A 15,077-nucleotide genomic window follows, 5' to 3' on the forward strand; every position below is an offset into this window, starting at 1 on the left:
TGGAGGCACATGCTCACACAGTATTCACTCAGCCAGCCGGCACATGAGAAAACTCATACACTGGATTTGAATAGGTTTAGGTATTTAACTCTTCAAACATACCTTTGGAAACTTAGGAGTTTGAAATTAAAAAGGTGTGCATTGGATCAGTCTTCCTTTCCAATAAAAAACAACAACATATATTGTTAAATTGTTTACGGCTTACAGACTTTTCCAACACATTATTATCGGTTGACAGTTAATGGCCGGTGTTGAGTGTCAGTTATAAGTCAGAATAAGCATCCCAAGTGTCAACATATGAGCTTTTGATTCTAGGTTCAATCAAAATTCAAAAACGGTTGTCATGTCATGTAAAGAAGGCTGCACACACATATATATATTTCATGCAAACAAAGCCCATATCTCTCTCAACGGACAGTGTCAACAGAGGGTTTCACATTGTTAAACCCTGGTGGTGGTGTCATACGGAAATACATATTCCTCTTTTTCTCTTTATCTCTCTATCAGCAAAGTGAGTAGTCTCCTTCTGAAAGATGTAACAGTTTAAAGGAAATCCAAACCCCCTGTTTGATCTACCAGGTCACTATCAAAATATAAAAAAACATATTTTCGCATATGCTACGTTTTTACAACTTTCAGCATTGTCATGATTTAGACCAGGATCCATCGCGTCTATTATGAACATATTGTATTTCTATTTGAGTCATCTATCTATGAATCATAGTTTTGTTTAATTGATTAAGGATTTAGTTAGCCTAAAGCAATTTCTTCAAGCATCTTGTTTTGTCAGACAAGCATTGAAGAGAAAAATATATTTATTATTTAATGATCTGAGAGAAGCAAGCAGCTATCATATTTCTTCAAGCATTGCTGAATTTATCAGCTTTGAACAAAGGTATGAATCCGTTTTTTTTTATTATTGATCCAAGTTGCTAGAATGCATATAATATAACAATTCTGAACCAATAGCTTGTACAGTACATATAGTGGTGGATCTCTTTCCATAAGATGAAAGGAGACAAACACACATACGATTTATTGGAAAAAGAATTAGTACAGAATTCAACAATGAAAGAAATGAACAGGATGGGGGGGGGGGGGAGAGGCACCACTGAGAGGGAGAAGGAGAGGCACAATGAAACAAAAATGTGTCAAATGAAAATATCACACCTGAGGCCACAGAGGTAAAGAACGACAGGAAATGAAAATGAGAGAGAGAGAGAGAGAGAGAGAAATTGAGAGGGATTGTAGCATAGATGTTACTGTTAATATGAGGTGCCAGGTCCGTCTCTCATGAACGCATCGTGCATGCACCATTCACGTGCCATGAAAGCCTGTCATTCCGAACAGGTATGCTCATTTGGACTTCGAACATACACACTCACGCACGCACACACGCATGCACACGCGCACACACACACACACACACACACACACACACACACACACACACACACACACACACACACACACACACACACACACACACACACACACACACACACACACACACACAAACACTCCAACACATGCTTGCCCGGAGACACAAACACAGACACACCTGCATGCATGGCCAAATACATTTATAAAGACATACACACACACACACACAAAAACACACACCTCTATGAACACACACATCCCCCCACACACACTCCCCAACACACGCAAACACCCCCCCCACACACACAAACACACAACCACCCACACACACAAACAGCCCCCCCCCCACACACACACCAACACACACACAGACACCCACACACACACAGACATACTCACACACACACTCAGAGGTTGGGAGGCATATTTACGCTCCTGTTTAACACCAGCAGACGTGAGGTAGAGGGTGGGTGGGGGAGGGGGGGGGGGATTCAGAGGCCACAGATTCAGAGGCACAGCTGTTTATTGGCCTTTCCATCTTCCTCAAGCCTCCCTCCTCTCCCTCCCTCACCGCCATTCTCTCCCTCTTTAGCTGTTTACCTTTGCTTGTCTTTCATCTCTCCGTCGCTCCTCATGCACGCTTCCTTTTACCTCTCTTTCATTTTCCTTTCTCTGTGTGCATTGCTTCTGTCATTCCCACTGTCTCTCTCCTTCCTCTCTAGCCTCACGGCTCCGCTGAGGAGTGGAAGAGATACCACTCTGTCCCTGCTCTCCATTTCTCCCTTCTCTCCCTCAAGCCTCCCCCCCTGTCCCTGTAGACTCTCTTTCCCCCTTTTTCTGTTTTCCATCCCTCAATTTGGTTTCCCATGTCATTCCCAGTTCAAACAGCCCTCCCCCTCCCTCATTCCTCTCTCCCTTTCTCTCCAACTCCCTCTCTGCAGCACTCCCTCTCTCCCTTCCTCATCATTCCCTCTTCCCCGACCCTGTCCCTCTCTCTCCTTCCCCCGCTCCTCTCCTCCTGCCTGCCTCCCTGAGCTGGGCTCCCAGGGGTACAGGTGGTGGGGGGGAGGGAGGGGGAGGGACGGGGGAGGGACGGGGGAGGGAGGAGGGTGTTGCGGTGCTCTGATTGCTGCGTTGCTTCAGGCGTCCCCGGGGCGACGGGCCGCTCACTGCAACCTCCCTGACGGCATCCCGACTGGCTGGTAAATAATCCTGTCTGAGAGGAGAGGAGGAGAGGAAGTGGGGAGGAGAGGAGAGAGGGGAGGGAAGGATTGTAGTGGAGAGGAGAGGGGGGAGATGTGGGGGGGGGGGGGGGGGGGGGGGGGGGGAGGGCACGGGTGAGGAGAACCCCTGCTGGAAGGGAGGGAGAGTAATGGTGAAAAAAGATGGAGGGATGGAGGGGTGGGTTGGTAGAAACACAACAATGAATGATACAGTGTTTGTGTATGTGTGTGTGTGTGTGTGTGTGTGTGTGTGTGTGTGTGTGTGTGTGTGTGTGTGTGTGTGTGTATGAATGTTTGCATGCATATAGGTTTGTATGCATGTGTGTCACTATGATGGTGTGAGCACATATATGCATGTGTGATTCCCGTTGTTGCATTTAAAGGGGGAGCGTCTCTTATTGTTCTTTGCTGGTATTGAAGTTGTTTGAACTTTGTAGGTTATCAGTTCTGCTCTCGTCCCTGTGTTTCTTCACCGTGTATTCCAATGGCTGGGATGGATTCTGATCCGGAGTGAGTGAATTACAATGACCATATCTGCTCCACTAATCAGAGTGAGTGGAAATGGCTTCCCTTGCTCTCACTTTCTCTTCATCTTTCTTCCTATTTCTGTAATGGATCTCCCTTCTCTCTCTTCTTTACTATCACACACACACGCACCCACGCACGCACGCACGCACGCACGCACGCACGCACGCACGCACGCACGCACGCACGCACGCACGCACGCACGCACGCACGCACGCACACACACAGCTAAGTATGCATGTACACAAACACAAACATACAAAGGCACACACAGCTTCTGACAGCATATCCAGTGGCATTAATACGATAATTATTGCTCAGGAAAACTTCTTCCAATTATATATTCAGATGGTTGGCTAGTTTAAGTCTGGAGGCGTTTCTTTGTCTAAATATTAATTCTGTTTGACACACACACACACACACCTGTACACACACATACACACACGTACACTCACAAACGCTGACAGGAAACATTCATGCAGCTTGGTTGCGACCGAAAGATGGAAATGTCAGAAAAAATTATAACCACACCTCAAAACACACGCACACACACACCCACACACATACACAAACCGATGAAACCCTTGCTGTTTGGTCATCCACGGCGTGCCGTGCATCCTTGCTCAGCAACGTTGTCCATCCGTCTGTCCAGTGCCACCGTTGAGAACTGAGCGTGATGATTTTCGATTTTTGCTCTGTATAACTGCGAGGCATTTGTTACTACACCTGTTGGGAAACTCAAACGTAGACAAGAATATACATAAAAACCAGGCCCCAGAGATAATGTGGACAAGGAATGGCGTTTTTTCTGTTATTTTTAACTATGCCATGTGACTTTATGACTGTGAGCAGTCGTTAATTTTGATCGCCGAAAGACCATTTCCTCTTTATTGTTGTACTTTTGCACACTTGGGATTTAATGTTGTGGGGGAAAAAAGGGCATGTTGTGCCCTGATAAACCCAAAAAACGATTTTTGTTCATATCAAGGAGGCTGTTGATCAGAAACAAAACAAGTAGCCTACTCAAATGAGTTGTGTGGCTATTCACAATGCATTCATGATTCCCCCATTTGATCTTCTTACAGAAGAGAATCAACATCAGACCTTGATCAGATGGTTATAGAACATCAGCCTTCACACCATTGAGGAATATAAATGAATAATTGATGAATAAAGGCAGAGAAAATTTGCCACTGCAATTTTTTTCCTGCTTACAGGGCATTAGAGACTATAGGGTTTATGGTGCAGCAGTGAGGCGCTTTATGAGCCAGCTAGCTGCCTTAAGTGAACACATACTCGTCTAAGCTTACGGAAACACAATCGGCTAAGGTAAATGGACCTACACTCAGCTAGGCTCAGTGGTCACACATTTTTTTCTGAGCTTAGTGGACACACACTCCACTAGGTTAAGTGGACCCGGCTAAGCCATTTGGACCAACCCTCGACTAGGCTTAGTGAACACACATTCGGCTAAGCCTATTGGACACACACTCGACTAGGCTTAATGGACACAAACTCGCTTAGTGGACGGCTGGACGCACACTCGGCCAAGCTTAGTGGACACTCATCCAGCTAGGCTTAGCGGACACGCACTCGGCCTGGCTTAGTGGACTCATATTCAGCTAGGCTAGGTTGACACACACCCAGGTAAGATTAATGGACACACTCAACTAGGTTTAGTGGACACACACTTGGCTAAACTTACTGGAAACCCACTCAGCTAGGCTTAGTGGACACACATTTGGATAGGCTTAGTGGACACGCATTCGGCTAGGCTTAGTGAACACACATTCGGCTAAGCTTAGTGGACACAAACTCGGCTAAGCTTGGTGGACACACACTCGACTAGGTTAAGTGGACACACACCCGGCTAAACTAAGTGGACCCACACTCGATTAGGCTTAGTGAACACACAATCGGCTAAGCTTAGTGGACACACACTCAGCTAGGCAAGGTGGAACCACACTTGATACTAATCTTCCGCTGTTTCCTGGACTCTGTCCTCACTATTTAAGTTCCAGCAGGCCAGGGGAAAACAGACACGCACATGACCACACATAACACACTTACAATGGCTTGTATACACACACACACACACACACACACACACACACACACACACACACACACACACACACACACACACACACACACACACACAGACAGTGATCAAACAAAATACTTTACAATTACACAGACTTAAAATATCAGCTCCTTCTTAATACCCTAAAAAGAGTGAACCTTACCACCTTTTCTATTTAAAACACATGTAGGAGGGATAGAACCCAACAGAAACGGACCAGGGAGGAGATCTCAACCCTGTGCGTGTTTGTGTATGTGTGTGTCTGTTTTGTGATTTATCTTTTAGTGTGTGTGTGTGTGTGTGTGTGTGTGTGTGTGCGCGTGTGCGCGTGAGCACGTCTGTTAATGTTTGTGTGTGAATGTGTGTGTAACTATAGTGCGTGATAGTGTCTGCGTATGTAGGGTCTGTAAGTAGGTTCTGTGTTGTGTCTCAGGTGTCATTAAGGAGCTGTGTGAGCAGGCCGGGGTTGGGGGGAGGGGGGGTGGGCGCGGGTGGTTGGGCTGTCACACTCTGTGATACCGGACGTGTAATCTGGTGATTGCTAACGGCAATAGACTCAGCACAAACAGCCAATCAGAAGTGACAGCCGGTTCGTAAGAGACGGGTCGGACCACAGCTGGTAACACTTTCGGGTAGGAACAGAAGAGGTGAATTGACATAGAGCTGAGGTAGTAAAAGAGCGACAGACAGAGAGACGCACATATATTACCTTTGAGCCGTGCACTCAGCAGTTCAGCAGTCAGCGAATGCTTTTTATGTCACTTCAAGTAAGCAGCGGAAGCCATGAGGTTTTTTCGATACCCAAAGGAAAGTTGCCCTCACATATTTTGGGATAGTTAACATAAAATGTTTACTATCGCACACACACATAGCAACACACACACACACAAACACATTGATCTGTTCAGTACTACTCTCTACCTTGCTGCGCAGAGCAGATTATCCGGATGTGAAGCGTCTTTCTATGCATTAAGTACCAACGACGATGCTACCTTCTACTATAGTCTAGCTATGATCCAAGAAAATCACCTCGACAGCCACAACAACAACCAATCAAAGCACGGGGGGGGGGGGGGGGGGGGGGGTGTTGATAAGGGACCAAACCACATCCTTGGAATTCATCCGCCTGTGTCACTTAGCAACGACGGTGCTGGGACGACCACCATGCTCTGCTGAGACAGTGGCGTAGATTAGATTTGAGACCAATTAAAAGAGAATTGCTTGAAATGAGCGCTGACCCTCACTGAAACGGTTCCCAGTGATCTCATTAGGTAGGTTTTTCTTAAACAGGGGGGGGGGGGGGGAGTGCTTGATAGGTGGAGGAGAAAGTCCCTATCCCAAACCCAACCACCAGTGCAGCTGCCTTGCTACAGGCCTGGGAAATCATGACTGGCGTGGATGCTACATGGGCCGTCGGATGTGGAGTACTGTGTGCAGGTGGGTGTATTTTCACTATGATTGTGACCAGGAGCATGTCTTTGTTTGTGTTCTTGGTGATGCAAGTTTTCCAAAAAAAATCCTAAATTCACCTTCTTTCAATTTTATTTTTCCCTCACTGAAACCTCTCTTTCATTAATCCACATTTGGAACAGTTCATCACACGTGACATGAACAGAAACTAGCAATTTGTTTTAAGTAGGGTGTTTAGAAAATGCATCAACTCACATTTGCATTTTTGTTTCCAGCTGTGCAGGCAAACATGCTAGAAAATAAAATGCTACATTGCTATTTTGTATTTATAGCTTTTGTATTAAGCACATGAATTAACATGAAAGGGAGTTTGGGGAATTTTTTCACACAGAATCAGACACCAATGCAGAGGGGCTGCTGTTGTGGACCCTATACCCTACCGCAAAATATTTTTTGGGGGCCCAAAAAACGGAAAGTTGTAACTGTAATTTGTTGCCTTTTTTCTTATTTAGGTGCACTTGTGGACATTTTGCAACCATTCCAAGAGAGGTGGAGAACTTCTACAAAAAAAACATTAGTCTACCCTGAAGAACTCTACACCATTACTACACCCTGCAGAAAAGCTGCAACATTTATAGAGCTGACACTGAAACATTTGAACAAAAAATGTGAGCTAGCAAGTTAGCCAAGGTTTTTTGCTTTGCAAACTCTATGACCAACAACTCTGCACTTGAAACCGCGGAAGGAAATACCCTGTTTGTTTTAAGCTGAAAAATCTGATACCATAAAAAGGACTTACAGGCTGTTATCCTGAATCTACATGTTCCAAAGATCCAGCATTGAAGGGAAAAGTCAAAATAATAAATGTTTACCTCTGATTCTTAATCTTGTTTCAATGGTGAAGTCCATAAGGGGATTTGCTTGCCCACTGAACACAGCAGCGTCTTCTCGGCATAGCACTACCAGAACCGAACTCCAGTGGCCACAGGTCTAACTGGACAAAACCAAAGCCCGGAAGTAATGCTGACTGCAACCAAGTTGTTACAGGCAGTTCAGGATGTCTTTTTTGTAGTAGACAGTAACTCCCTTTGGATTGTACTTTGAGCTTTGTAGATATTGTTTGTCAGTTGCTGAAATAGTTACTGCCCTTTCCGAGGCTATTTGACATCACGACGAAGGGACACTGGTGGCAAGGTGTGTGTGGATGTGTGGAGCTCCTTCTGGGCACTAGTTGATTTTGATGTCCGCATCCGAGAGAGTGCTCTCCGACATAGAATAAGGCCACAGTGTGTGGTGCAGACCAAATGACGGTTCTCCCTTAAATTTGGGAATTTTTGGCCTGGGTCATAACCCAAGCCTTTCATTTCAATTACTGAAGAAGACTTGCATGTTCATTTCAACTTTTTCGCTACCCTGTTTTTAGCTGGATTTGATGTTGGGCTGACATGACCTAAGTTCTTTCTCTTGTAGTTTCTTCAAATTGTTCCTCTCAAGTGGAATATGGAGAAGATATCTTGCGAAATGATGGCCCATAAAATCCTGTTACGTCAGTTGTCCCTACCACCTGATATATTAAATGCACTTTAGGCATCTGATTTGCGAATTGGATTGGCTAAATTTAGGTTGGTGTATCTCAGAAATTGGCTCAATCATTTATTTTTACCTATAATACGTTATTGTACATTTACAACACACAAAACTATATATAATTACTAAAATAAGTAATTATCGTTTATAAAAAAATATTTGTTTTAGCAAAATCATAAAACCCTTTCTACCAGGGTGGGGTGCATCCCAGCACTCTTTTTTAGCCAGCCACCACTGCTATCTTCTAGATAGGAATTTGATTGATGAATCACAAACCAATAATATAGATGTTGCCGTCAATACCTGGATTTGCTCATGGGACAGCTTCCCTTAAAAACGCTTAAATGGTAGCTTTGGGGCCCCCTGGTGGCCTTGGGGCCCTCTGCAACCGCAAAATCCGCATACAGGAAGAAGCGGTCGAGATTCAAAACGTCAATATTTGGATATAGAGACCGGATGTGGCAGCCTCCCCGCGGCCAGCCTTACTTCATCCATCTTCATCCTAATTACCATTCCCCTGTCCCCTTCGAAATCCTCAACATGTCCGCCGCTCCATCTCGCCCACTCCTCTTTCCCAGCACCATCTCTACACATCTCTCTCTCATCCACCGCAAACACGCACACACACACACACACACACACACACACACACACACACACACACACACACACACACACACACACACACACACACACACACACACACACACACACGCGCCACGTCCAAGTTGATGCCACGTACCCTAACAAAAATATCATACCTCGCAAAATAGCCTTCTAACAAAAATAACCACCAAAAGTGAATTCTTGACTAAAAAACAATGGAAAATAACTGACATTTCAAATTTCTTCAAATCTTTACTTTTTTTGATGTCTTTAACAGTGATTTATCTGAGACCTGTGAAGTTGCCTCCCCATACGTTTGTTGTTGTTTTTCTTCGCTCCAGCGACTCCAAATCACGAACAAACCAATTAGATGCCATCTGAACAGACTGTGTTTTGATTGGTCATTAAGTGTCTGAAACCTATATTAGTGACAGTGTCTCAATCACGCACAATGCAATTACAGGAGAGAGAGAGAGAGAGAGAGAGAGAGAGAGAGAGAGAGAGAGAGAGAGAGAGAGAGAGAGAGAGAGAGAGAGAGAGAGAGAGAGAGAGAGAGAGAGACATGGATGAGGCGAATAAACAAGCCTTCGTCGACTTTAAAAGGGGACGATAGCTACAGAGTGATGGATGAATGTGAGCAAGTCTTAATTCAAACGGTTTGCTGTCCTTCTCTCAGTATGCCCAGTAGCGGACTGCTATCCCCGGGTCAGAGTCCATTCCTTAATTGGAAACACATCTGAGGAAGAAGAACATGGGCATTCTATTGAATTCTGAGTAATCCAATGCAGTTTTTTCTTTCTGGGCAAAGTATCTAAAAACTGATTTCCCATGGCTTATATAATCGTAGACTGATTTATTCTTTCATACGCTGTAAGTCTGAAAGACAGATTTAGAAGTTAATTCAAGTAAATGTACATAACACTAAGTCTAGGGGCTAAAAGATACGTCACATCAAGGGACTAATTTCCCATCTGGGGTTTCCTTACAAATAAGGCAAGACAACATCTAATCTTGCCGTGTCCCACTTTCCAAAAAAACGTCAAACAAAACAAGGAGCCGGGAAAAAACTGTATCCGTCATCAGTCCAGCTACGTTACCCTTACAGTTAAGCAGTCTTGTGCCTGTCACGTCGTTGTAGCTGTTGTAGGGTGGGACCGAGGGGACAGGACAGGGGGAATTCTCTTAATGCACTTCCAAGGTCGGCCCGGCTCGCCCTCAGTAGCCGCCGCGTCACAACCAGTCCTGGCAGACTTTACAGCCAGGTGGGACCACGGGACGACAGCCCCAGTCTGGGGGAGAGCACCGGGACTATTAAAAATGGATGGGTCGATACACAAGACTGCATGTACCTTCGGCTGTTTCCATGCTAATTCAATAAGTGTCGTTGGGGGGGGGGCGGGGAGGCTATGGATGGAAGAGGAGAGGAGGACAGAGAGAGACAGACAGAGGAAGGATTTGTGGATGCAGAAGGACTTACGAGAGAGAGAGAGAAGTAACAACAGATCCAGTGTGATATATGGAATAGCATGACATGAACCAGAGCCTTCCTGACACGCAAGTCCAAACCCTGCTTACATAATGTGTCCTTCCTCCACATTTTGTTTTCTTCCGTAACATTTTTGACAGCTTTATTTGCACAGCCTATGATCAAGTTAAACTCAATACAATTGTTATTTCAGTTTAATTAAATTAGGCTATGTTAAGCTCAACTAAACTTAGATTAGTTACGGTTAATTACCCAACTTGAAATAAGCGTAGCCTGCATGACTGAACACCAACAACGACCAATGCAAACTTAACTACCTTCGCCTGTGGCTGACCGCTTCCTAAGTGGTCGGATAATTAATTAGTTGATGCTTGTAATTAATTCATTCTCATTCTCACATCTTTACACATTAGAGGTGTTCGTTGTCAATGATGCATGTGAGAAGTCAAAGCATTCATGCATTAAAATTTGATCCCTCATTATTAGATGCAAATCTTAATTAGTATATTTTCAAACCTGTTAGTATTCTGGTTCACACATCTGAAAGTTCCCATATTCATAGTAACACATCATTTATGCACACACACACACGCACACGCTCACACTGTACAGGTGGCAGTTAAAGTGTTTCAGATGTCCTTGCCAGATGGCACTGGCCATGTGTGTGTGTGTATGTGTGCCTGTGTGTGTGTGTATGTCTTGTTATCTGATCACTGTATACCTCCATTAATTATACTTAGGCTCACGGGAGAGGGCAAAATGTAAGTAAATACGTGTGGTAAGGACATGTGCTATACCATATGTGCTATTCATAAACTTGATAATATTCACTTTTTGGTAGTTCAGAAGTGAAAGGTGTCTCTTGGCTGGTGTCCAATGACAATTGTTTTGGTGTAAATGTCAAATTAGTGTTGGCCAACTCCATTAAACATTCTATAGTAAGGTTTTTGTTGGTTTTTGTAGATTTGTCCGACATTGGAGCTCCATGAATGTTCTGTAAAACCTTTATTTTCAACAATAGCACTCATACAGGTGGTGGATCTTGGCCCGCCACGCATTTCCATCCATTACCAATCATTAGTATTGAACACTGAACAAAGCCTCAAATCCAATCTTCCGACATGTGTTTGTAGCATTCAGAACCTCAAGTTAGATCAGTTTTAAATAGATAAACAGTTACTATTGCATTAGTCAGACATGAGCCAGCAATGGGTTAATCCAACATTTAACTCCAAGTTTAGTCTCTTTTCCAATAGTTGTCCAATATTTGCACTTGGTAAAGCAGACGTTTATGTATCGTGAAGAATATATTCTACTGATTCTAGAATAGCGGACGGTGTAATCATTGTAAAAGGGTCTTTAAGCAATTCAACCAAATGACTGGGTCTTATATAGCAACTATAAATCAAGGCTTGATGACTATTAGCCCTGCAGCAGTTTATTAGCAGTGCACATAAAACAGTAAATAGATCACATACCTCACACTACATTTTACTGTATTAACTATATTTCACAGCGGTGGGCTGGCATCCAAAAATACATTTAAATAAAATATTATTTGAAATTATCTAAAAAAACGAATGTAAGTACTTACATTATGCATACACCAAACCATGTTAAGAATGATTAGAAAGAGGTCAAGTGTCGTTTTCCATTTTTACGAGTCCATAAATATTCACAGTGGTTTTCATGAATAACTTTCATTAATGTAATCAGTCAATTAAATATCTATTAACATATCATTCAGAAACCAAGTGAGGATATCTTCACAGACCCCAGTTCTAGGATCCTGGTGAATGCGTCTTCTCTTTTATTTCTTATGTCATTGTGTCCTATTGATAATTTTTAAGAAATCTAAATAATTTTTAGGTCCTTTTAGCGAACAAGGTTCGTTCATTATTTCTTAATGCACTCTTTTTTTTACTTTTAACAAAGATTATACAATCAAAACCAGAATAAGTAAAGGTGCGTAGACACCAAGAATGAAGGCACAGCACATATTCATACCAAGTCAATGCAAAGACGCGAATAGATGCAAATTTTCACCGGAAAACCTGCAGCGCGAATGGCTGAATGGCGTAACACATTGATCATTCTCACTCCTTTACCAGACTGACAATAAACCATCTGTTAATAGTACCTCCTCTCTGTGCATCTCTGAATCTTAACATGACCTCCTCTTAATATGGTATGAAAAAAGTCTGCGATAGTTTCCACCATGTAAGCAAATGTTCACATATGGAAAGTCCGTTGAATCTGTATTATATACAGCATACTGTATATTTGCATTACACCATCACAGGAGCTCCAACCGCTACGTCATTATTTACCTGCATTTAATGTCGTAGAGATAGCGGGATGCATTTATAAACCTTTTTTTGTGGTTTAATTGCAGTTAGGCCATTGTTTTGGGAAGGTTACTTTGTTATTCAAATTTTGGGTCAAATGCAAAAAGAATGGTTCTATAGAGAGGAGTGCTGCTGCTCTTGTATTCCGTGCAGGGGTTCACAACTCGACAAACCAGACTCCTACTGGTGATTCAGAGCGTGAATATCCAATATCTTTGTAGGTTAAAAATTCGACCCCCCACCTCCCCGTCAGCTAGGAGCACCGCACGTATAATCTAATTCTGTGGGAAAGACTAGTGTGCACAGTAACGTAATGAAGTTACAACAACGTTCAACATTCTCATGGAGCTATTTTTGTACGATTGTTTAGACCAAGGACAACAGCCAGGGGTTTCCCAAAGACCATTATCTACAGCTAGCAAGACTTATTAGAGTTTGTCACGTCACTTCATTAGAATGAAGTGACATAACATGAATACAACTTTAATACATTCGTCCGTGAACATGAGTGAGTCTCACATGATTTTGCGTCACGTCAGATCGATGTTCACCAGCAATTGTGGTGAAGACAGCAACTCCCATGTTCCCCCGCTACTTCCCAACGTCATCAGAATATGTCTTTAGTAATTGTTTTAAAAGAAAGACCCCTTGCGGCATTCTTTGAACATTCCTGTACAGATTGCAAACCCACTTATCGTAATCCCCCTCATCAACAAACTGCCATTCGCTACATTATTTTACACTTGGATTAAAAAGTGAAACTCAATTAGAACTGAAGACTCTAATACAGTTGATATTTTTGTGAAAGGACGGAGAATAAGCCTGTCTTCATAGACTGTTTGAGAAAGAGGGTTAAGCTTCTCAGACACTATTATATTACGCCATGGTGTGTGTTTGCCTGTTATCTCCGTCTTGTCGGCGGTTAATGTTGATGCCCACATCCGAGAGGGGTTTAAGCGTCTAGGATGAAGCAACGGTGGTTGCGTGTGGATGTTGGGGCTCCATTTGTGCGGCGGTTGATGTTGATGTCGGTCTCCAAAAAAGGGTACAGCAAGATGGGTGCAAGACAGTATAACGCCATGGTACGTAGAACTCTGTCTGGCCAGCGGCTTACATCATGTTAATGCTCCTCTATAAAGACAGGACAGAGACATGGCGGGGCAACATAGCCGCCTCCATGGAAGAGGACCTGATCCCCTTTGTTGATATACAGGGCTCATTCTAAGCTAACAAAATCACAACATTTCTTATTTGAACTCTTATTTGAGTTGAACATACTTATGAACACTTGGCATGAACTCTGCCAAGTTCGCTCCGCTAGTTGCCACTTGATTCCACACCCTTAACCTTTAAGGGTTAAGCAAATGGCTGAACTAAAGTGATACAGTTTGAACTTAGGCCTTGTAATTTAATGAAGTATAAGTATATTTTTAAGTATAAGTAGTATAAGCATGATAAGTGGTAAACAAGGATAGGCCTATTATTCTGAAAAGTAGTAGAATTACTAGAAGCCTATACTTAGGCCCAATCCCATTTCTACCCCTTACCCCTTCCCCTTACCCCTTCCCCTTACCCCTTCCCCTTACCCCTTCAAAACAAGGGGGAGGGGTAAGGGATAGAAATGGGATCGGGCCATACTGTGGCAGACACCAGGGAGGACTGAGGGGATGGGGGATTGAAAGGAGACATTTGGCAACCTGCTGGCTCCACCCCCAAGCCATACACAGACTTCCTCCAATTAACGAGGCAGGCCTGGAGGCCATAAGCTTGAGTGCTTACTTTTAAAGAGAAGAGCAGGCTACCACAAGCCAGAGCTAGGGCGAGAGCTAGGGCTAGCAAAGGACAGGCAGGATCTGAAGTTGTGGTATGAGTATCATAAGATGAAGTAGAATTCATAAGATACATTATCATTATACAATACATATTAGAATTGGCATAATAAGTGTTAATATTACAAGGATCATAACAAAGGTATGTAGTTCGTCGAGTTTAGGTTACAGAAAAATAAGGCTTGTACTATTGGTAGCTGTGTCTCAGATTTAACGTGACATGTTGTGGTCGTATACATCATTCTCAAGTTGCAGAAGCATTTAAAAACATAGACTAGCTCATTGTGTGCTTCTACCGGAGGCTAGCAACCAGCCGTGTATAAGGAACCAAGACTCTTTTATTTTGTACTTGGAATAAACTCATCACAAAATGTGATGATTTGATGTGTGAACGAAGGTCAATGATTAACCTGATCATATTTTTGTCAGAGAAATAGTAGCCAACTATATAGGCTGAACATTTTGCAATTTGAGCGGAGTCTCTAGGTCGAAAATTGGAAGAAGTTAAGTTCCAAACAAAGTGTCAGAAAGAATTTGATTAGGAACATAGGTTGAGAATGCCTCGAGCATTCACACCAATGTCTGAAGGTCAATCGG

Source organism: Gadus macrocephalus, chromosome 14 (assembly GCF_031168955.1).
Source record: "Gadus macrocephalus chromosome 14, ASM3116895v1".
Classification (NCBI taxonomy): Eukaryota; Metazoa; Chordata; class Actinopteri; order Gadiformes; family Gadidae; genus Gadus; species Gadus macrocephalus.